General features: G+C 42.7%; 1 protein-coding gene across 1 annotated transcript in view; it reads right to left on the bottom strand.

Annotated features, from left to right (window-relative positions):
- TMEM178B (transmembrane protein 178B) overlaps positions 1 to 25,609 on the bottom strand; it is a 231,159-nt gene that overhangs the window by 133,079 nt on the left and 72,471 nt on the right. The window lies entirely within an intron of this gene.

Here is a 25,609-nt window from a genome sequence, read left to right on the forward strand (position 1 = left end):
GTGAAGGTAGACTGGCAAAGCTTGCAAAGCAGAAAAGCTTTTCTTCAGTTATCTGAGACTAGGCTATTAATCCTCCAGAAAACGATGAAGAACAGGAACCATGTCCCCACATTTCCTCCTCTTCTCACATATGCCTACATAATCTTTCGTAGGTAGATGCCACTTCTTTTTTGTCCGTGCTCAGCACAGACATGGCTCCAGTCAAGCCTTAGGGATAGGAAGAGTGAGCCCACTTGACTCTACAAAAGGCTGTGTAGACACACTGCTTGTCTCTTCACCCCCTCACACACGTTCCTCACTCCCAACGTTGTTATTAATATATTCATATATCTATTGCTGCAATGTGTCATAAAAATCCACGTGCTGGTAACAGTGATCACTTAAGGTCTACATAAGTAACTCCATTTTGATAAAGCTTGAAAACACAATAAACATAAAGTATGAAATAATGGCAGTGATGGCGCACGGTTGAAAAGGAAAACCATAAGCTAGCATTTTAAAGGACCTTCAAAAGAAAATTTCAAACCATTCATCAGCTGTAAATTTTTTAACCCTTTTATGAAAGGGACAGAGAGAAGGGGGGGCAAGATTCTTAAAATTGGTGGAGGAATGGGATGGACAGAATGGCCGCACTGGATACAGGAACACACCCACACACACCATGCGAGGGGTCTCCACGTGATCTTGAGCTTACCAGCCAGAAAACCCTACAGCAGATCTCACATGCAATAGTCTTACAGTGTAAGGATTCCCTGAATTTTGTGCTGGGAAGAGATGCAAAGGCTCATGTACTTCAAGGGTGCAAGCAATCAGCAACACGTTCGAAAAGAAATCCATGCAGCTTCTAAGCCTCATCAGGTTTGCAGCCAGAGGAGGGAGAAGAGAAAGCTATAATGACTTTCATTACAGTTACTCTCTTCCTTATTGAAAGCTATAAAAAAAAAAAATCACCAAATGAAGGATAAGGATAAGGATGGTGGCAAAGATTGCCAGAATTTACAGCAGTCTTAGAAGGCGCCTAAATCACACTCAGGGCTCTTTCCACCCTCAGCAATAACCTAAAATCTATAAAGAGCAACAGTAAATAAAACCCTCTTCTGGACCTACAGCACAGAATCTGATCTTTTATTATACATTGTCCCTTAATCTATGTTAGCATATGTATGTTATATTAACTAATACCTATATGTACACAAATGCATATATGTACACGTGTATTTGTGCTTACTAAATTATTTCAGAGCTTTACAGTGAAAAAAAATACAGCGAAGTTAAGTGAAGCTTATTTCAGTGTCTCTCACCAGAGAAAAACAGTTCAGATGACACCCTACAGAAACGAGACAGTACGGAATATCTACAGGTTTTGTCAGAAGTTTGTCCTAGGCATGGGCTCAAGCTTACAGACCAAGTCTCCTGGTAAGACACAAGGCACAGATTAGCCACCAACAACCTGGAAATGCGCGAGACCTACAGGACAGTGCTCCTCTTCTGCAACCTTAACCAGCCTTTTGCCCATGTCATAGAGGAAGGACATGATGCTGGAGTGAGGGCAGTGCCTTGCCCTAGCAGGCCTCCTGGCTTTGCCCCTTGTGAAAGTTGGAGGATATGGACTGGAAAACAAGTCAAGTAAATATTTCATATTTAATAGGCACAAAGGAAAGTGTGGAACAGACACAGCCTCAAGGAGAAGATTAAATGAATTTATTGTCTGCCTGGCAGAGGGTACACAGAAGGCTAAACTGAATTTTTGTGTCCTACTGCCTGGTAGGGAGTAAAGTAAATGTGTTGGTTTGCTGTGAATAAGTGGCTGCAATCCTTTACTGAAGTGGTTCCATTACATGGGCTCAAAATTTAACTTTATTTTAAACTACCAGATTCTGGTAAGGGTCTTTATATGCTCTCCCTTGCCTGATGATATATCCCAGTGAAAAGCAGTGTGCAGATACGGCAGAAAAATACTGATTCAGAGGCCAGCGTGCATGAGCAGCCCTGCCCTGAGGCCGCAAAGCCACTTCCCCCTGCTCTCACCCCGCTGCCCCATTGCACATCGCATGGGCTGTGCGCTCCTGCCATAATCAGGGCTGGGAAATCGATTCAGAAGAAAAATAAAACATCTTCCACCTCTCTGGGTCCTTACGAAGGGGGATCAGCTCCCTGATCTAGTTCCCTATCAGACAGCCACGGTTTTGCCCCGCACCACTGAGGAGATGGTACAGAAGCTGGAACAAGTAGGCAGGAAACAGCGCACGACTGATAGAAATGTGCCCATCACCGGACTTCTCAGGTGACAAATCCATGAACTGCGCAGCATCTCTATTCCACGTCAAGCAGACTTCAGAGCCTACTTCCAAAACTTTATACTACTGTATATTCTCTCTATGTTACACGTTAAAAAAGTCTTTTTGGAACAATACAGAAAACTAAGTGCCTCTAGGACTGTGTTATTCATTGTTTCAGCTTAAGCACCAGGTGCCTTAGTTACAACCCCAACCACACAGGGCTCAGAGGGAGCCATTTAAATGGAGGGGGGGGGGGCGGAAAGAGAGGGACTTAGAGACTTAAAAATAGCTTTCCTATATCTACAAATATCTTAACTCCTGTCTCAGACCTTCTGAAAGCTGTAGGGAAGAGTTTGTCCCACTGGGAAAAGAGGGTCACTTCCCTTCCCAGTGGCACAAAACTCTTGTCTCAAGCTCTGCATGGCTGCAAGTGATCTGACCCGTACCACGTCATATCATTATGTCCAAAGGATCAAAGACTAAACAATGACCATTTTAGGCCAGCAGGAAAAAGCAGAAGCTCATGGTAGGAGAGGAAACACTGCTTTGCCAGGTTGAGTATTTTTTATTTAGTGTCAGATTTTTTTTTTCTTTCAGATGCTGGAATACACTCAGAAAAATAAATTACTGAACAGAAGCCAGTTGACATACATATTTAATTGGTATCACCTGACTTCTCAGTTTAATATCACCTCTACATCTGTGAGGGGACATCCATGTGTACCTAATCCACAACCGCTGCCAAGAAACACTGAAAGAGTAATTTTCTCTGTTTATGTAGGTCCTACCTTGTGTTATCTTTTCCAGCTTAAAAACAAGCAAACGGAGCATCTGTTAACCGAAAAAAAACAATTCCCAGGGCAGAGAAGACATTATCCAACATTGTGCAGGTGTTTCAATAATGCACTAAAGCCAGGTTAATTTTACACCTATTGGAAACCAAGGGCAATGGAAAAGACTTTAAATGACACTCATAATGTGTCTCTATCCCACACATACCTCACAGCATAATGGCAGAGGATGGAAACGTTATTTATATCCCTTGAGAAAGTTCACAAATATGAGAAACTATAAAAACCCAAAAACAAAAAGCAAAGCAAAATCTTAATTTTCTTGCCAAAAATCTGACTATAGTTATACAGGTGTTTCACAGCTCCCTTTACATTCAAGAGCCAGAAACTCGCCAGTGCCCATGAAGCTGCTATTTAGAGCTTTTCTCTCCGGCTGTCCAGCCATAATCCAAAATTCGGTCTGAAGTGCATTATACCATCCCTGCGTATTATATTAATGTAGGTAAGAAATCAGACCAAAAAATATACTAGCAATTTACTACTGGGATTAAACTGACTTTTATTTTTGTTCTTTCAAGACTGCATTGCTTGCAGTGAAAAAAAAGCAGTACTCCTGTCTCTATTGCTTTTTTCCCCTTTGAACAGTTGGCAAACACAGCTCTATTTCCCCATTCTTCCACAGCCTTAGATGCCAACACAATTCCAGTTTGGTGTCTGCTATGTCCATACATAAGTATTACTGCACTAACTAGCTGGTCCTTGGACTTGCTGAAGTGCCTGTGACAGTAGAAGAGCAATGAAAACTTCAAAGGAAAAGGCAGGTGTTTTTGTTAGAGCAACTGATAGAAATACCAAGGTGCAGTCAGGCGTGCAACCCCTTCTCCAAGGAGGAGACATTACCTCTTCCTAAAGACATTACCTCTTCCTGCAAGACTTGATCCAACTATATCTGGAAACCATCACATGGAAAACAACACCACCAAGAGTATTTGGATGCTGTTCATGGATTACACTCAGATCACATCCACATAGAACTGCCTATGGTTAAGCGCTTTCTTCTGCCTTTATACTCGCAGCTAGATTTTTCCAGCTTCCCTTTAGGGCAGTTTTCAATGAAATGGCAAGTCCCACAGTGAAACATGAAAGCAGCAAAACTTGGATCTCTTCTTGGTGTACCACTGGAAGCTTTCACGGAGGATGCACCCCACTGTCACACTTCAAGTACTGCATCTGCATGACACACTGTATGTTTATCTCTCGCAGGCTCATAACTGGGCTCTATCTGCTGCAATACTTTGAACTGCAGCTTTTTTGACAAGTCCTGGCAGGCTTTGAGATCATACAGCTCCCCCTTCAACACAGGACAAGGCTCATCACACCACCCATCCACTTCATCAGCAGAGCCGTAGCTTCAACTTGAAGTTGGTGCAGTCCTGGAAACCATGGAGTATTTGAGTTTTTCAGTCTTTGAGTTCACTCAGCAGAAATGAGCGCATTATCACCAAATACTGTTTCTATTCAACAACAACAAAAAAAACCCCAAACAGACTTTTTAAACGTTATTTTTAAAAGTCTGCCACTATGAAAAATATACTAAGTAGTAAATTTAGCTCTACAGCTCCAGTTCTCGCCAGCATCCCAGAGAACTGTGCTTATGTGCCTGACAGCAGAATTTAGTCTCTATAATTTAGATGCGGGCCTAGACAAAAACATAGGGTTTGAACCTAAGGTATACTCTTAGAGACATATTTCTTAGATAACTCAAACGTCAGAAAATTAAACTGAACCAACTAGATGAATATTTAAAATGATTTAGTGCTAGAGATTTATGTCTAACCGACTAGCTTCACTCAGAAAATACATAGAGTTTATGGACTTCCCATATATATTCACACAGCATACTGGAATTCTGCTTCGGGTTGAACTTCTGTTCACTCTACTCATCTTTCCCCAGTTATGCCAATCTACACTTCTGCATTATTTACAGGACCTTCATCTACACAGTATTCAAGTACCTTAGAATTTATAACACCCATCAGGGAAGCAATATTTATCCCAATTCTACAGATAACAGCTGAGGTGCTGCAGTTACATGGCTTGCACGCAGCCACATCAGCGGGCATCAGTGATGAAATCTGGAACTCGAGACTAAAATCAAGCCTACACGCTGTCTCTCCTTCCAGCTCGTTTCTAGGAGGGTAATTGGTTTGTATGCTCCTGGTTCCCTAGTTTCTATCCTGATTGTCAGCAAGGTGTGTTATCGGCACAGTTTAAAATGCAGCGGATCTGATAGCAAAGATATCTCTCCAGATTATCAAGTGGTAGTGATCGACACCTATTACCTCTGGGATGGACATAAGATAAAGACTTCGAGATGAAAGCTCTTCGTCCTTGAAAATGAAATAAAAAGATGGAATCAGCAGCTCATGCTGTATTTCTACTACATCGTTCATCAAAGGTCAAAACCTATCTCACTGAAAAATGAGGAACAGGGACCCTCTTCCAGAACGCCCAGATTGCTGGAATGGTTCGGTGGAGCCACGGAAGAGAAATGAAAGAGTCAGAGACTGATTGCCCAGTGCCAGACAAGTGAGTGGCAGAGGCATCAACCCTTTCCAGTCCCATCATAAGGAATGTGCCAGGGACACAAAGAGCTGCAGTGGAAGTTGCTTCTAGGGTGAAAGATTCAGCAGCCCCAGAGCAGCTTCTAGGGCTACCCTAAATCCTGTCAGGCTACAAAGTCATCTTCTCTGCTTTTCCCTGGTTGAAGCTCGTGTGCTGCAGCCTTCCAATTCACAAGTGCCTTTAGTAGTAGCAGAGTTGGTCCCTGGCACTGTATGGCCTACTTACAGCAGCAGCAAACACAAGCACCACAGATGACTGCAATACCTACAGCAAAGACATGGAAGTGTGTGTTACCTCTTGCAGAGAGTGTTAATGAGCATGACAGGGAGTGGGACTGCAGCAGAGCATCAGAGTAAACTGAGACTGTCCAGAGAATTCCCCCAAGCCTCCACAGGTGTCAGTGTTGAAGGAAGGAGCTTAGAGGCATGAACCCAACCTGTTGTGCCTCCCAGATGTTGTGTAAACAGAGACATGATGTGCAGCATGTGGCTTTTTGGGGTTAACAAATAAAACCAACTAACAGGTAACCCACTCCTAAGTTCTTCCTAGGATTGTTTCCAGTGCTTGCTATGTTGCCCCTTTCGGCGTTAATGAGACCCCCCTCTAGGCAATGCATAATACGGGCATCTAGGTGATGGGCATGCCAGCAGCTCAGCCTGGGGAGCAGAGAACCAGCAGAGAAGCAGGAACCACTCCAGTACACAAACAATGGCAGAGCAGAGACCTGTCTCTCTTTGATCAGAAATCAGATTCATTTCCTCACCGCTTTTTAAGCAGAGGCTTGCATGGAACACAGTAATTGCTTGCTCTCCGTCAGGCAAGTTCTACACCATTTTCAATATTCTCAGATAAAAGAGATAATAAACTAATTTTCTTCCTTTCCTCTTTACTCCCTGACTCACTCTCCCTTGCCTTCTCCTGCACTTTGACATTCCATCCTTTGCAGCCAATTTTCACTCCCTTCACTGATTATTTTTAGCTTGTGCTACTGAATTTGTCTTTCCTTCTCTCTTTTTTGTACTCTCCTTTTCCCTCTGTCTCACTCAGTCATTGGCTTCTTGTCTGTCCTTTGCCGTCCTTCCCCATCTCTTATCTCTGCTAACCCCTATGCCAACACAGAAACACAAGTCTTTTCCTCTCTCACGTTTCCACTGGCTCTTCTAGGAGACATTGTTAAAAGTGAAGGATAGAAGTAATTATCTGAGCAAAACCTTGACATGCTAAATTAAGAAAACAACCTGATAAGCTTTTGGCAGGTACATCTCATGGGCAGGAGTCATCTTCTCTCAGCCCACTAATGTGCTGCACAGTAACAGAACGACCCAGACACAGGAGACACTTCCAGGCCTGCCACTCTCCCACCGTTTCATGTACTTCTGTAATGCCATAAGGTATCAGCTAATCCACCTGGCTGAAAGCAGGGTCCTTGCAGTGTTCTGGTAAATCTTGCCTTTGAAGCAAAAAGCAAGAATTTTGTTTCCATTTCGGAACATTTCTTGCTTTGCATTATTAATAATGTTTGGCACGCTATAGCCCTTAGGTAGCTAATCCTTACAACTACAGCTTGCCTCCAGCCTGTCACGTAGGGAAGTGTTATCATTTCAATTTTAACACTGCAGACGCTCAGAGATAGCAACTGAGCTGGTAAGAGCCACTGGAAGAGCAGTGTCAGCTCCGGAGAAGAAGCCAGGAGTCCCTGCTTCCCAAAACCATTATTCCACCCACCTCTCTGGGGAAGAAGGTGGCACTAATAGCATCTTATTAGCATACGTGAGGAAAGCTCAGTGGGAAGCATGGCTTGCTGTATTCCCCTAGGGAAAGGCAAGAAGGTGACCTAGAAGAGGGATCTAAGGGCTCTGACAGGCCTGATATGCGGCAATCTAGGAGCAGCTTAACTGGAGGAAAAGACTTCAGGGTAAATCCATCCCGGATATGGAGACACCCAAGCTGAATCTCCATGTTAAAACCAGAAATAGAAACGCTGCGGAGCATCACCCACAGATAGCGAAGGCAGCGGGACACAGGCTAGCTCAGGTGTGGGTGTTCGTGGGCTCTTTAAAGCAGGCACAGTGCCCATGGTGGGGCATTTGCTGTCTCCCTCTGCAAGATGATGCATCCACTGGGTTTTTCCACTGTGCTGTACCGCATGAAATAAATATCATTGGTATTGCTTGGGGGATCCGGCACCGTACCCCATCACACAATGTACACGTGATCTTAAATTCAGACTGGTGCCGTATTATCTTGACCACCTTAAAACCAAACCTCAGGAAAAGGTAAAAAATTTAGTCCTAAACAACATCCATGCAGCCTCCGCTAGCTCTGCAGAGCATCTGGTTGTTTATATGTGCCATTTCAGCTTGCTGGAAAGTACTGTTAAAAAAATTATTGTGTATTAAAATAGGAGCCTTTTAACTCAACGTTACTCATCAGAGATTGTCAAAAATTTTCTGTTGAAACATCTTTTTAAATGGATAATTAGATTTTTGACAAAAAGCGATGTGGAAAGCATTCACTTTCCTTGAAAAAACACAGGTTTTGTTTGAAAAATAAATGCAAAAGACTTTTCAGCATTTGCCTGCAGTTTGGGAAGTTCTGGCAGTTTGTAGTTATAAAAGGTCAAGACCCAAAAAGTTTTTTGCCTGGAAAATGCCAACATTCCCTTCCCAAAACAAGCATTACTTACTTTTGTCAGGAGTTTTAATGAAAAAACCTTCTCCAATCACTCTTATTAATCATATTTGGAGCAGTTATAACTTGATGCATTTAAACAAGCAGCTCCAGTCCATGTTTACTCTTGTACGTGATGTTACACTACCCACTTGTTTTTACTCATGCAAACAAATTTTGTTCTACTACACTAACACAAAAATGAATAAACTGAACTGTATTCTGCCTTGTACATCAAAGCAACTATTAGCTTACCTCTTTCTGGTAAACTCTTTCATGTCTTTCTGCAGAAAGCAAAAAAACCCCACCTTGTATTTCTGAAGAAAGGTTTGTTTTAAAGATTTTTGCAACTGGATTATATCTTAAGTAAATTCAGTAGGAAAACCAGAGCTAATGACCTGTGTGGAACTGAAGAACAAAAACCTGGTATCAACTTTTTAAGAATGAGAGGTTTGTTTAAAAAAAGGTAATATTAGAAGTGCATTCCACAAAAAAATCAGCTTAAATACAGAATTTCAAAAGCTGTGGCAGAAGAATTTGTCTATTGAAGTGTATTTATTAATAACTGTTTTCTTCTCCTTGTTGATGTAGTGCTACTGAAAGTTGCCAGATTGAAAGCTCTAGAGGCATAAGTCCTATTTATTCACAAAATAGGTCAAAAATAGTCACTGAAGCAAACACTTTCCCACACACACCCCTCAGCCAAGATAGCACTATAGTTTGTGCAGATTCAGTGATGCCAGTTTTCTGTGCTCGGCTGCTAGAAAAGGTATTTGTTCTGTTTAACTGTGCTGTGGACATCTCACTCCTGTGAACTATATTCACACGTCAAATCTTTAAAGAGGGGTCACATTATAAAAGCTTTTCAGTAATTTCTGACCTAATGGTGTACCTTGAGACTCAAACCACCCTGATAAGCTGGGAGATGTACCAGTTTTCCACCCCTCACATTTCATTCCAAACCTGTCTGCAGTTTCTGGGTTGTTGAGGTTTTTGTAGAAAACAGGTGTACTTACAAAACAAGACGACATCCTACTGCTCTTTCTGCTGTGCACACCTTAAAAAAGCAGAAGAAATAGCATGGTCATCTAGGACCCAGGTTCCTCCATAAGAATTCCTAAGCATTAGGAGCATCCTCAGTCTGCAGTTGTCAACAGAGACCAACCTTCATCTGAAGACATTCACTTCCATCAGTTCTCAAAACACATCTGGTTCAACATGAAAATACCACCCTGTTCATCTAGCATTTCAACGCTCACTTGTTCTTTCTCTGTCTATCTTTTATAAGGACATACTGACATTCAACAACTGTAAATTAGGTTTGGCTGTGAAATCACAGCAGGAAGCACTAAAGTCGCAGCGGGAAAGAATTCAGCTCTGTATTTAAGAGAGCCTATCTGACAAAAAAAGAAAGTAAAATCTACTGGCAAGAAAGAAATTAAAAGGGAAGTGATAGCATACCAGAGACTAGTATCCTCCATCAAAGAGTATGTGTGTCAAAAATGCAGGCACCTTCTCTACAAAGATCATGTCAGCAACAAACACCCTCTTCTGTACGACAACAAAAATGCAAGGCAACTTGCTGCCTCTCGTGAGACAACCTGAGTCCCAGCAAGCTTGTGGGGTGTGAGATGGGGACTACATCTCCTTTCTCTGCGTTTGGTGAGCTGTGTCAGTTTTCAGACACTGGTAAAAAGCCAGATGGATCTTTAACGTTATTATAAAGGCCCAGAAAAAGTTTACAATGTATTGGCTTGAATAAGGCACATAATTCTTTTTTTTTTTTTAAATGTCATCCTTGCACATGTCTTTTTTACTGGCAGTAACTGGAACTCCTGCCAAAAACTTTCAGACAAATAAGATGCTTTCTAGTTGCGGACAAGTGAAACGATGGATGATGCCTTCATGCCATGACACTTTTACTTCTTAAGTAGTTCCTTCAGTACTGCTGACTCCTCATAATTTAAAAGCCTGAAAAACTGCATCCATTTCAGGATCCTGCGTACAAGTACTCATGGGCCAGATCCAATATGGGTGGCATACACATGCCCAAGCCCATTTTTACCAGTCAAAATGTATTTTAAGAGGATTAAAAAACAGGGTGAAAAAAAACCCAAAAACTGTTTTTCACAAGACATCTTTCATATACCTACATACAAGGGGTGCCTCACTTATGCCACTCAGGTGGCACAGTTTTATTAGTAGTTCTATTTCCCAACTTCCTCAAAAACACTATGTAATGAGAAATCACTCTTACCACCTGCAGTTTGTGGGGAGGTGGGGTGAAACTTCAAAATTAAATCAGAATTCAGCTCAGGCCTGCTCTCTGTATTTCAAGAGAAGGCTTGGGAACCCTCTTCAGAGCCCAGTTTCTGGGTTATCCCAAGCCCAGTCCCTTTCTCTCCCTATATTAGAAGTCTCTTCCTTCCACGAGCCAACAGAATGAAGATAACCTCTCCTAGCAGCATAAATACCTGCAAAAAGTACTGAATGATGCCGAAGAACATTGTCAAGTAACTGCTGTTTGTGAAGTTTACTGTGGGTGAAAATTTGCCATACTGAAGTCCACAGTTTATTCAGACAGCAGAAACAGCTCACGGAGCAGCACCTTGGAAACACAGTTAAAAAGAACAAGAACTCATCTCAGCTGTGACCAAGAGGGAGCTTACCTGCCTGACTGAGACCAGCATGGTCTCTTGATGGATTCAGCAACTGCCCTCTCTTCTGAGACTGCTACAAGGTGACAGCTGCACAGGTAGTTGTGTGAAATGGTTGGGGAGCTCGTGGCAAGAGAAGGGAGAGCGCTTGTCTCTCCACACTGAGGCCCTTGCTCTTTCTGTTTGAGCACAGGGTAGCTCAGGGATGTTGTGTTCTCACTGACAGTATTTATGTATCAGTGTTAAGACACTCGCTTAAGGGTGCTAAACCTTGAGAAGGGATAGAGAAAACGTGCAAGATGCCAACATACATGTGACAGAAGTTACCGATACTGTCAAGCTCTCAGACTATCCAGTTGCATTGACTTCCACAGTGTTTCAGCACAGACAACAGCATCCACAGTTAGCATTAGTAACTGCATAACAACCAAATGTTTGTTTATGTTCATCTCTTGCACAGATGGGACATCTAGGCAACATGATGATTTTGCCCTTAGTCCCATATATATGCATGTGTATGCGCGCCACAGATATAAGGGAGACAGTAAGCAAGGATAATTGGAAAGAGACATGTTCTATCAGGAATGAAAACTGAAGACTGCAGTCCTCAAGGGGGGTGATTTATTGGCTACACTTCAACTCAGGCGACCACGTCACATGGAAGGAAAAGTTGGAGCATTTTGAGTTCTTGCTTGAAACAAAATACCAGCACCACAGTCCTATGATGAGCAGAGCACTGGCAACCAAATAGCAATAATCCTCTTAGTATGACTGTCATCCCTCAAGCTAAAGGACATTTACAACTCAGGAGGACCTGATACAGCAGAAATGCAGGAGGAAAGGCAGCCTCATTCTGCATGTACTAGTTGAGGTAAGTTCAGCGGGAAAGATGAACCCCTCTTCTGGAGATGAAATAGAATGTGAACTGTGAGGAGAAAAACCCAAGTGAGTATCATAGAATCACAGGTTGGAAAAGACCTTTAAGATCATCAAGTCCAACCGTCACCCCAACACCACCATGCCTACTAAACCATGTCCCAAAATGCCATGTCTACACGTTTTTTTGAATACCTCCAGGGATGGTGACTCAACCACTTCCCTGGTATGGTTCTGCTCTCATTGTCCTGTGAGAAATTGTATTCAGGTACTTGTAGGATGAAAACGGAGTACTTGAAGAACACAAAAAGGAAGGGGAAGTTTTCCTGTAGAATATAACCAGACAATTGCAACATAAGGAGATCACTGGAAACTGAAGAGTTTATTCAGACACTATAAGGCTCCTGTCACTGGGAGAGGGGCAACATCAGTCTGTGCCCAGAACCACTGAGATTGTAGCTAAAAATTTCTGTCTGAATAGACTAGAAATGCCTCAGGCAGACTGATTTTCAGAACACTCAACCCCCACACACACTTCTGAACTTGATGTCTGTGGATAAGGAGCTACACTTCTAAATTTATCTCTAGCCACTTCACTAATTCCAAATAAAACACCTTTGATATTTTGTGCAAGCAGCCTGTTTAAATCCAGTGTCCTGAGGAAACCTGACTACAGATTAATCCCTCCGGCAGTCCCTGGCTAAGAGTTGTTGTTTCTTATGCTTATGCATTCTTCATGGATTTTTAATGTAAAACAAGATCTGTCTTCATTTACCAAAGGGTTAACAAAAATTCCAATAATTGAATTAACTGCAATCAGCTCAGGAGCTCCCCAGTGCAGAGTCTAGTAAATATCAATTCCTTTTCTCCTCCAGGATAATGGACCAGCCAAGAAAACTTCCAACTGTCCCCTGCAGGGCTGGAGCTAGCAGGCACAAACACATATATGTACTGCCCCATCTCTCGCCTTCTATCTGCAGCATGACTTAAGCTCCCTGTGGCAGATGTGACATTATATAAAATGGGCCAACTCACTTTTGGTTTTCCTGCTTTCTCCAAGGCTGAATCTGGTCTAATATGACAACTGCAGAAAGCGATTAGAAAGTAAGACTTAACAACACATTTCAAAAGATCCAAAATAGATGCTGGTCCCAGAAAATTAGAACTTACATGTGAGCTCAGCAGAGCACTGAGAATGGCTCTCAAAATCCTCCCGACTCCTTGACACGTGCTTTCTTTTTGCCATCCCTTACAAGCAAAATCTCTGGGACAGACAGTCTCTCTCAAATGGTCAATGTTCTTTCTCACCGAGCAGAGAGCGACCCTCCCCTCTCCAGATGTTAAAAAGCCAGTTAAGACTCTAGAGTAGACAGTAACCACCACAAGGTTAGATCAGCCACAGAAACTTCTCTTACACCCTTTGGAAGATGCATGATGCATCTCGTTTTGCTTCCCCTCAAGGGAGGGCAGTAAGTTGGGAAGCAGAGCTTTCAAGAGAGTCACATCCTTGCTGGGGAGGCATCCACGACAAGAGCCCAGTGCAGCATTTATTGAATAATGCCAGCACGTTCTCGAACAACGATTAAGGGAATTGCGCTGCATCCTGAGCAACCGCAACACCAGTCAAACGTATCAGGCTATTCAGGACAGAGCAGGATACAGTCCCAGAAGAGGGGCAGCTGCTTCCTTCCCCAGAGAGGGAAACACACGGGGTTTTTTCCAACCGGAGAGCCATCAGCTCACTGCTGCCGAGGGCTTCCTAAAGACATACTGCGTCAGCATGTTCACCCATCAGTTTGGTTCTGCTACTCCCCGAAATAGTCTTGTTTATTCGTGAGCAGCCACAGCTAGAACCAGGGGTATTTGTGTGGCTTGTGTCACTATGTGTTAGTCCTGGCAGTGAATAAAATCCACACTGATTATGAAACTAATTTGCTTTTGTGATGTAAATTTATAAAGCACAGTACATGCTATTTGTTTTCTGCTAGGGAGTGTATGGTTGCTACTGAAAATATGAAGGTGAAAAATTATTTGTTGATTTTAGCATTTATAAGTTGATTTAAATTCTACATCAAATGTTTCCCACAGCCATTTTGAAATTTGCAAGACTCGACAGCGATAATCAATACTAGCTGAGAACATCCACCTCGCCACTTACTTAAAGGATATTAAGAAAGTGAAGCCTTAAATTTGTCCCTAAGGGAGTGTGAGGTGACACACAACACACAGTAATAGCAAGCTAACTCGATATTTATCATCAATATTTTTAATGTAAACTGAAAAATACAAGCTTTTTTCAATATTAACTACATCAAAACAGAAGTGCAAGCACATAAAGAGTGAATTATCTGTGTATTACGGTTAATAAATAAATTCTATGCACCGCTCATAATAAATATGCTAATAACATTCAGTTCATAATGCCGGTATTCCTCGGATACTAGAACTGTGTGACAGCTGTGTGTGAATTTTATTCTGTAAGTGATTCAACTAGAATAATAACTAACTAGTTATGTTCTTCTCTTTTTTAAGTAGAATGTAACAAAAAGATATCCCTGTGATAAAACTAGCACAAGGTTAAGGAAATGACATCAAAAGATTACAAAAAAAATTCCATCAGGCAGATAGATAGCCTCCTCGTCATCAGACTTTGCAGCAAGCACATGTCAAAAGCTCTCTCTACAGTTAATGCACCTCTAAAACTGAGGTTCACGAACTCAAACAAATTTTCCTACCCAAGAAATAATTTGCAAGAAATTCAAATTCAAACCACGGCTTGCTCTACCACCCACTCCGTAGGATGATGTGACGCTGCGGTACTGGACGTTCTGCAGCTCTAAAGACAGAGGCACAGAGTCAGAGTCCACGAGCTGCCAAAGCAGCGCTTGAAGGACCTGAGCAGCCCCAGGCAGGAGCTCGTGCAGAGGAACTGCTGCCCACAGGATCCTGAGGCTGAAAGCATAGGCATGGGGGCAGGATGCCAACATTATCTTGTGTGCAACACCAGATCTTGCTTGAAAACTTGGCTTGTAATCAAACTGTTGAAGAAGAAACCTGTCATAGGTGTGCTCTGGGGCTTGGCTTGTAAGAAAGCAGAAGCCCAAGTCACCTCTCAACTCGGGCGCAGGCAAGCCCCTGCCTGCCCAGCCACAGCCACCGCCACCATGTAGCTCCTGCTACCTCCAGAGACAGCCTACGTGTCACAAGTCTTATTAGCAAGGTGCTAGTCTGCCCTTCTACAGAGGACATAGGTATGGAGAGAGGACATGTGGGAAATAGAGCAAAGGCGAGATGCAGAGACATGTTTAATCCATGTAATATAAGAAGTTCACAAGAACTGCCCTACTGCATACTCACTAGCAGCAAATTTCTGACCCTGTCTCCCTTAGGGAAACATGTTCAGTAAGAAAATACCCATATCCGATGGATAAATATTCAATACCTGAATGTCAGAGAGATGATGAAGCCAATGAAAGCACAAGAACAGGGCTGACAGGAAGCAGTATTAAATTCTAATAACCACATTGACTGTTATAAGAAGGATTCATAATGACTTTTTAAAGGAAGGATTTTAGAATCTGGCTGCTGTGACATTTGCATGGTAACTTCTAAATCCTATTAGGGAGTTATAGAGGAACTTGTTGGTTTCTTTAATTGCTATGGATTAGAAGCCAATAATGGAAAAAACAAACTCTGAGTACTATTAGTTCATGCTACAGTTTGGAGAAAGGACAACAGATGAGTATGATTTTGTTTTAAACATATAAATTTGAAAATTCAACTCATTGCAAGTATATGCTATTTTATGTAATTACAGTCCTCAATCTTCTCCTAAAAGACAAGGTGTTTTTCCTATATTTGGTCTACAGAGAGTTCTGAAAATAAAGTCATCTTTTTCTAAAAAGTCTGGATTATCCCAGGTTTATCCAATGTGCTCTCATAAAAATGAAACTCAGAAACTACATTCTTATACAATAATGGTGCGACTTGATGACACTGTCAAACATCTTGCTAGAGCACAAAACATCCATGTGAACTCAAGACAATAAAGCCTATGTTACCTGAATAAATGAGACTTTGCCTGCCATACAATCCTGTTCCACTTGGAGCTAAACCAGAGTTTTGCATTACTAACCCACTCCAAAATCCACAACAGGCCTGTGCCAGTAATCAAGGTGGCCTAAAAGAGGCCGTTTCAGGATTAGAAATGGGGAAAGGGGGCAAAAGTATATTGCACAGCCCAACAGGATATATTAAGGTCTGTTAGTCCTTCTACACTTTTTTAAGAGCTGATGCCAGCCAGGCTGCTACCTGGAGTAGCAGCCACATGCTCCAGCAGCAACTGCTGCCACTAAATGTTGCTCCCAAGTCCACTGCCAACCCCACTAAGGGCCACCACTATACTCCAGTTTGCTCCCCATAACAATGGGGATACGTCAGCAAGCAAATGAAGAAGGGATGACGTGCTTCTAGTTGAACGTTGCCTGCCCAGCTCCAGCTGGTAGTTTAGATAGTTCATACTGAGAATTAGCAGGAGCTCTTTGCCCATTCATCCTGCTGGGAAGTCAGCTTGCCACTACTCGCCTCTCATATCAAAGGAAACTCAATGTCTTCTCTATCTTTTGACTGTCACCACAGGCAGAGGCAGAGAAATGAACCCCAGTATCTGAGGTTGTTCAAATAACTAAAAATTCTCTTACCAAGAGGCACCTGGCACCAGCCTCATGACTATAAAAAAACCACATCAGGCAGTGAGAAATCAGCTGGGAAATCATCCCCTAGTTATATACAGGAACAACAGGAATATGCATATGGATACTAGGTAATTTAAAGTGAGAAAGAATAAGATTTATGCATTTAGGAAGGAAGGAAAAAAAGCAAAGGTGAAGAAACAATAAATAAAAATATTTATTGGAAGGTGGGAGAGAAAAGGAATTCTACCCTAATGAATGACCCACTCCCCCAGACTAATACTCAGCTCATGCTGCAAGATTATTATTTCAAACAGTATTTCTGAAGGAATCTCAGGTTTTGCAGTGCGAGCTACAGAGGTAGCTGTAATTATGACTACTCATCCGAAGACAGAAACTCAGTATTCAAGAAGTCCTTTGACTTCACCTGCCATTTGCCACATTTCCCAAAGCCATCTCACACCAGACCACCAAGTCAGTTTGCATCCATCAGGTTTTGTGCTGGTTCATCTGTTCTGGGAACAAATATGGGATTTTCAAGATTCACCTGTGACTTTCAGGGTCATTTTGGATCCCAAGTAATCCAAGTGCTTTGGGAAATCAAAACGGTATGGTAATTTATCCCAGAGTTACAGTTGTCCTGCTTTCGGAACACCAACATCCACTGTATGTGCAGAGAACACTTTTCACAAGTAGCAAAAAAACATCCAGTACTATGGTACAATTTTGCACACAGCCTTTTCTCCATGAGTTGGTTCCTTCCTGAAGTTCTCTCCTCCAGTGAGCAAGCAGCGTCTTCACTGGAAATCTCAGGTCTAACTGGCACAGAAATAACAAATACAGCCAAGTCTGCCAACCAGACATCTTTGCTGGGCAACTCTCTATACTGGGAAGTATTGCTGTACATAACCACAGCAAGATGCTGACAATCTCACTCGGGCTGCTAAGCAATACTGAGCGCTTTTCCACTGACCTTTTCAAGCGTACTCCAGGCCAGATATCTCAAAATTAGGTACGTCAATTCAGTTCCTTCTGAAAAAGCACATGCTTTTATAAATACATCTCATTGATGGAAAAACCATGCTCCAGATACAGGACTGCTTTCTATCAAAACTAACAGGGCAGCTTTCTCAGTATGCTTTCCTATGGCTGCCTAAAGGTCACATTTTTCTCTCCAGCCACTAATTTTGCATATGCAACAGAGGATGTAAAATATGCTTATGAGGCTTTTGTCTCTCCTTCATAAATATAGCCTGGAATTCTAGTATATGCACCTGCTCTTGGCACCAAAGAGGTGAAGGACATGGAAAAAAAACCATCCTGCCTTCCCATTTCAAGGCCCACAGCTCACCAAAATGTCATGACTTAGAAATGGATGGAAAGAAATGCCAGCACCATAGACAAAAGAATTTACAAAATAATTAATAAACTACTATCACTTCTCTTGCCTCAGGACTTTTCTGGGTAAATTATTACTCTTTAAAGCAGTGCACTGGGAGTAAGAGGCCTGACTGCCATTAACATTAGTAGCAGTGGCATAGCATAAGCTTTATGTGCCAGTTCCAAGTATTAATCAGAGTTATATCTGTAGGGCACTCGCTTTGAACTCTGCAAATCTGCAACAGAACAACTCTTCTTTGTCAGACCCTTCTTTGAAGAAAAATCACAATGAAGTGGGTGGGCTGCTGGTTAAACCCCTTCTTAACCCACCAGCACTTCCCCCATAACTCTAACAGAACAGTAAAGCAACGAGTGAAAACATTAAATAGCACTCTCTCACTGTGTCTCCAGTAGTATCAGCCAAGGTAGGGGAGCAAGCAAGGAGAAGTTTTTTTTGAGGCGGAAGAAGAAAGGATAAAAGAAATCACACAAAAATAATGGAATAAATGTGCTACCAATGGAAGATTGGTTATTTTTATACAAGATGAAAGCTGGAACACTTGAGAATAATTTCCCTGTATGGATGTGGAAATCTAAAAATAACACCTCATTTAATACAAAAAAATGGCAAGAATTGACCCTAGAATAGATAGTGATGAATACATTCAACATGAAATTTTCTCTATTCTCTCTTCCCTTCTGTGCTTGCTGGCACCTTTCCCCCAGCCTACCCCTTGCCATTTCCCTAAAGAGCGAAGAGAGGCAATTGTTTCTGAGCAGCCCCAAAGCAGCTCTGGCAGAGCAGGACAGCCACAACAGCTAAGGCTTCACAGGAGGGCAACTCCATCAACTTGGGGCTTGTTACTGTTTGCCTGAGGTGCTGGGATTTTGTCTCACTTCATGATACAGTGAAAAATTTCCACCTCCTTTGGTTTCCACGTAATGTTGCTCCACAAGCTTTTAGACCTCCCTTTCTGCAGCTCTTTTGTTCTCCTCTGCTCAGCAGCATTATGCCTCCCTGGCACTGGCGTTCAGTTTGGTAAAACCCCCAGAAGGACGCACACAAGGGCACCACCATGGAATAGGGGGGTGCAGAGATGCAGCCAGCTCCTGAACCTCAGCCTTCCCCTCCCAGGGGCTGGAGGCAGGCCCATGGCCCCCCTGCACCACTCCAGCTGCACCGCAGCAGCACCTTCAGCCAGGCTTCTCAGGCAGCCTGTGTGCCTTGGGCTTACAGAAAGCCAAAAATCACTGGCTCTGTGCTAACTGTTTCTCCCAGTTCACAGCTGAATAAGAGCTGACCAGTGTCCCCAGAGGGCTCTTGCTCTCCAGTGAAATCTACTGGTGCAACAAGTTCTCGGGGCCATGCCTGTCAGGCCCAGTTACAACACACTTGCGTCAGGGGCCAAAGCGCTCCTAGAGAGCAATATGACAAGAAGAGTATAAATGCATCAAAGGCACTCATTGCCCCAAAACTAGGGGCTGGAGAAAGCCAAGGACCTAAAGGTTTGGGCCACCAGCTGAACTCCTACCCTACAAATGGATGCTAGTCTGCAGGGTCTGACCTCCTCCAGGAGAGCACGACACTGAAGCAAGACATGTTCTTAGGTGAGCCCTGGGAGCAGAGCTGCATGGCTGCAGCTGCAATAGCACTACATTTCGGGAACAGCAGGGCAATACTGCAAGGGAATGCTTGAGACACAGCAGCAAAGCTGTCTGAAGGCAGCAGAGTGCACCGCACCAACAAGGGATCAGCTCTTGCTAGAACAACAGTTTGTACACGGTGATTAAGCACACTGGCGTGGCTGTAACTGGGAAAAGTGCCCAGCACTTGCCTGCAGTATGCCTGGTTTTAGCCGATGCTGTCAAGCCTCTTGCTTTCACAAGCAATACATTATTCCAGCCTTCCCACACGCACATACCCCCAAATAAAGCGAAAACTCATCACTGTTCCCACTGTCTATTCATTCACACCAGAGGCCCACCAGAACAGTTACATCCAACTGCGTCTCATTTACTTTTATTGATCATGCCAGCATTGTAGCAAGGGAAACAACACAACATATTGAATTCAGGACACTGAAAAATAAAACCGGTTTTCTACTTCTCATAAAAGGAAGTCAAGCATCAGCTATTTATGTTTTCTATCAGGAATATTCCACTTACACTGCTTGCTCTCCTGTGCCACCTGTTCTATATCCATCCCAGACATTCACATACAGGTGGGTACAAGATGCATATATGCAGCAGCTCCATGACTAGTGCCTACCATAGTGGTTTTGTAACTTGGTGCTCTAAGCAGGCGTGATCCGACCAGGACAACTGTTTTCTTCACAATACTGTGTACTGCCACACCTTTTAAAACTACTTCACCAAGACCGATGTTTGGATACTGGAATGGAACAGTGAGCAAGACTTTCAGTACGCAGCACTGGGTCAGGAAACCGAGTCCAGTGAATCTCACACGCTGTCTAGTCATGCTGCCTTCAAGCTACACCTGTAAGGCTTGCTGGGCTTCAGTGCATCAGCATGGTACGTCCCACATGGCTGAGCGAATGATCTCATGACACCTAAGTGAACTAATCACCCCACTCCTAGACTTTTATCTAAGTCAGTGCACAAGATGTGTTGCATTCCAGGACAGTTGCATGTGATCTGGAACCAGCTGACATTACAGATGTTGACGAATGCCAAAGTACAGTCCCATCCTCATATCACCTGCAGCTCTGCTCTGGATGCTGTGGTCTAGGATATACATATGCCCAAAGCTGTATGGCATTGCAGCAAGTGTCATGAACCACTGATAAATAACAAAATAACAAACCTAGCCCTAGTCAAACAGTTTGGCCAGAATCTTCCACACACATGCCTCAGGGCATAGCTACCTGTTGCGTGATCCTCATCACTGTGCCAACATCATCCCTCTGATGGGGTCAGTATAAATATCATGCAGGCAACAGCTTTCCTACAGTGTCCCTTGGTACTCTGGATTTGGAGCTACCCACTAGCTCCCGGCATCAAACATACTTTTAATTGCTGTTTTGTTTTGTCACTCCATCAAAATTAAGAGATTGATCTCTATCGATCTGTAGAAAGGCTCGCTTTCTTTGCTCAGCCTTTCTGTTGCTTATCAGAGTTGTGCCAAGAGCTTGACACACACAGACTGAGAAGTAAATTTAAAAAAGTAATGAGTGAGTGATGACAAACTCATGCCAGTCTCATTCACTGTCAGACTCTGCTGCAAAAGGAAAGTGACAGAGGCAACCGCTTCTGGTTATTGTCTCAGCAGTGCCAGCGATGTCAGGAATTTGTTTGATTTGCACATGAATCTAATGCATCCACACTGATGTATAATAAACAGGGGAGAGAGGTTTTCTCCATATGCAGAAGAGCATCTAGGCGTCACATTTTTATTTCCCCCAGTAGCTTTTCCATTATTCTTTGTTCTCTCTTTTAGCTTCTCCCCAGGTGTTTATGCACATCACCTTGGCTTCCTTATTCATATTTTTAAAGGTACCACTAAAAGCTTATCCAGAAAAAAAAAAACAAAACCTGTCCTAGTCATACAAAGAGCTCATTTCACTCCCTACTCTCCAAGGCTGTAAGAGTCCTGCTTCTCTACCTGGGCGTGTTTTCTCTGCTCATGCCTACAATACAGGAATAAAAGACTTGGAAAGCAGCAATGTTCCTCGAGCTGCCAACCATCCCACTGAACAGTCACCCACCAGATGTCTTTCCCTTTCTATCAACATCAAAATGAAGGCAACTGTCAAAGCAGGTGGCTTTCTGCCCCAAATTAGCTCTCCCTAACCCCACCAAGATGATATCGCTGTGTGTGTCAGAGCCCTCTGCAGATAACTTGGGGCCACATCAGCCTCCTACCTATATCTTCTTTGTCTGGAGCTGCTTCTGCCAACTTCATAGCCAAGCTTGCAATTACAGGCCATCGCTGCCTGGGGATTAGCTCTCCATAGTCCCCCACTGAGGTGGAACCTTTTCAGCTAATGCATCTCTTCTGGGAACCACACCACCAGGTTTAGGGGCCTCCCAGACTTTACTACAGGGTCTTAGCCCCTACAACAGTATCTACTATGTCTTCTCTAAGCATTGCTTCTACACAGCAACAGATCAACTCTTCTCTGAGAAAAGGACAGCAAAACACTCATCAAGAATCCAAACAGCTGATGACAAACAGCCTCTCTTTTCTGGCTAGTAAAATACTGAGTCTCCCCCAGTAGTGATAAAAAAACTGGTTCTTCCTGGAACACTTTAGAGGACTACTCTGAAAAGCTAATCCTATTGCCATTTCAAGTAGTTTTTGCATTTGTCTGTCCTGTCCCCGTTATAAAAGGCTTTTGCATGAACTGTCTGCTTCTTAAAAAAAAATTCTCAACTCCTTACACATGAAAAATTACATCACCACAGACTTTTACACTTCAGCTGAAGTCAGTACAGAGGGCTAGTGCTCTATTGAAGGGTTAAGTAGCAGAGCCAAGGGTTATTTACCGAATAAAACCCCTGCTTTCATGCAAAGACCTAAACAGCAATAAAATACATCTGAAACAGTCAACACATAGGTCCTGATATGCCAGGTTTCGTGAGGGATGAAGATACTCCTGAAACGAGCCGAATACCAGCGCAAACTAGGTTTATGTGGGAATAAATCACAGGTAGATCTAATGTAACCTGGCAGTGGATGGTTCATAGCTAGTAATCATAGTACAGGACTATACCTGTCAATCGGTTCCTCACACATGCCATTTTGGGATGAGGTGCAGAGCTGGCTGTGGCCACTCTGCTGGCCAAGGAGAATTCACCATACAGGACACGTTCTCACCAGGCCATATCAGGAAGGCCATTTTGAAATTATTTGCCTGCAGTTTTCCATTCAGTGTGCATTTCTTCTTCCAGATTATTTTATGGCTCTGTAATAGGACTGATAATTAGTATTTCTCAAAATGTACTCATTTGATTACTTTTCTAGTAAAATGACAGTAAAGATTACTCAAAGGTAAAACTCTGAGTACCATTATTCTTGCTGTGCATATCAGTTGTCATGACAATCAGCGAGGACGCTGGTTTAGAGCCCGACTCACATGTGGCAGAAAATCTGCCGCACCTAAACATTCTGAGATAAATTTTGAAACTATTATTGATTTTAGTTGCTCTTCCTCAGATATCTCCGAGCACCTGGATTTCAGCAGGTGCTGAGGAATCCCCACTTTGTACACCGTAATCCACTACCAGCCTTTGAAGGTTCTTTTGCCATTATTTCTAAAAGAAAATAACCATTAATGTATGTAATGGATTCTGGTTTTGGCCAGTAAGCTTTCACTTGAAAATTATATCATTTTTTTAATATCTTTAGAAAAAACTTTATCCTTGATATAGGGTTTTGCAATAGTCTTTTCTAGGAGATACGCTGCATAATCTCCTGCACTACAGGAGGTAGCATTGTCTAGCACTTACAGCAGTGGGAGTCCAAAGACCTGAGCTCTGTTTCTGGCTCTCCCACTCACTCTCTGCATGACATTTAGCAGGTCAATTAACTTCTCTGTAACTCTTATGCTACATGTGAAATGGGTGTACTTGGGTTGTATTCCTCCTTCAGCACCCTGTTAGGATACCGAATGAAAGCCATTGCCCAAGTGTTTCAAGATGCTAAAGCGGAAGGTGCCCCACACACTGTCAGTAGTAGCATTAACAGAGAAGTGTAATTGTGGAATCTGTTCATTTCAGTGGAATATCAAAACATCTGAAGTCTCAAGGAGCATTTTTCTTTTTCTGAAGTATATTGACTATTTTGCACCCAGATGCCAATTTCACATTATTTTTATCTCAGAATATCTATTCTTGGTTCAGTAAAATTATTATTCTGGTATAAGAACCAAACTCTTAGTCCCCAGCCTATTGCTCCCTTCTGATTAGGATCTTTGTGTATAAGGACTCCTGCCACGGCTGACTTCCTCCCGATACTGGGAAAAAAAAGATTAAGCCTTGCCTTGGCAGTTTAACACTTTTCTTCCCACGGCAACACAATCAGGCATGAGAGAAAGTTACAAGGAATGGCATTACATCATGCTCAAATATGAGATTATAACATGCTGCAGAATAAATTCCACAGTCTTATTTAGTACGTGCCTATAGTAAAGAGCAGCTAGTACCACCTAAAGCATTGCTAAAGATTGTACCAGATAAAACCAGTAATTCAACCACCTCCATGTCCCCTTCCATAAAATTTTAATAAATCCAATCTTACAGGAGGAAAGAAAAGACAGGGACCTTACTGAATTATTTACTGCTTTAGTTGTGTATGGCACAGAAGCCCCTCTTAGGTCAGTAAGTGATATTCTTCCATTGATTTCCTTCTCTCAGAATATCTAGGTAAGAATCAAGTTTGGAGGAAAAAAAAGCCCAAAAGAAATAGGCATGCAAAGGGCAAGCCAGAAAAGACAAAGCTGAGGAAGGCAGAGATGAGAGAGAGTTTGTATTTATGAAAGAGCTATTGATCAATTGCACACACCAGCAGCAGATAGACTCAAATTAGCTGTCATAATTCCAGTGATGCAGAGGGACCCACAGGCTCAAGCTCCATTAAATATAACCTACATCCAGAGCAGCCAGATGAGATTTGTTAGACTGAGCTCTGAAGTCCCACAGGAGATACCTGCAGTTGATTTATATTCCCGATTTCCTAGTCCCTCACCAACTGTGCAATCAGTTCCTGGAGGTGGGCAGGGAATAACTGAACAGCTAAACTGTGATTCACCCAGCCAATTAAGGAGTCTTGGGATGGGCCCTGAGACAAATCCTTCAGCTTCATCCAGTCTTCCTGGGCCAGAACTACATTCAGTTCTGACAACACGGCCAAAACCATCATGTCCCAGTTAACAAGATAAGAATCTGAGGATGTAATTTTCACACATTAATATTCACACATTTTAGACCTTTTCAAAGCAGCAAGTAGGAGGATGTCCTGGTTGTACATTAGGACCAGGTTTATTCTGTAATTCAATGTACAAAGAGCATCACTGCAAAACAGTAATTAAAATGACAACCACTGCCTAGTAGCTATCAACATCTAAAAATCACCTACATGTTTCAGCCTGCAGCTTCTGTCAGGGTCAAAGCCAGGCTGTTTGATTCAAAGTTTGTTGCCATATATCTCATGCTGGATGTTGTCCTGTTCCCTTGCAGATGGCGCATGGCTTTGTGAACAAATCACAATAGTCTCATTTCCAAAATGTTCCCCTCAAGTCTATCTTCTTGCACTGAAGCAAGGAAGCACTTCTCATTACTAACGCCATGTGCGGCATGTAATCACCTTGAAATATTTAACCGGCTGGCTTCCATCTCACTAACAGTGTGGGGTGGGGCATCAGACAGGGGTATAAATAAACTGGGATATAAATCATCATAAACTAGGCATTAAATTGGTATATAAATCAAAAATTATAGAAGTCAGATGGAAGAGACCCACTAAATCATCCTGTTTGTTCTTTCTTGTGTTCTCACCCCAAGAATGCATGAGGCATCATTCTTGATTAGCCAAGAGACATAGAAAAACGCCCATCTCTCCCCCCCTCTGTGTCTCTCAAGAGGGAGAGAAGGGAAACGGAGAGCTCTGTATGCATATTAAT

Source organism: Opisthocomus hoazin, chromosome 8 (assembly GCF_030867145.1).
Source record: "Opisthocomus hoazin isolate bOpiHoa1 chromosome 8, bOpiHoa1.hap1, whole genome shotgun sequence".
Taxonomy (NCBI): domain Eukaryota; kingdom Metazoa; phylum Chordata; class Aves; order Opisthocomiformes; family Opisthocomidae; genus Opisthocomus; species Opisthocomus hoazin.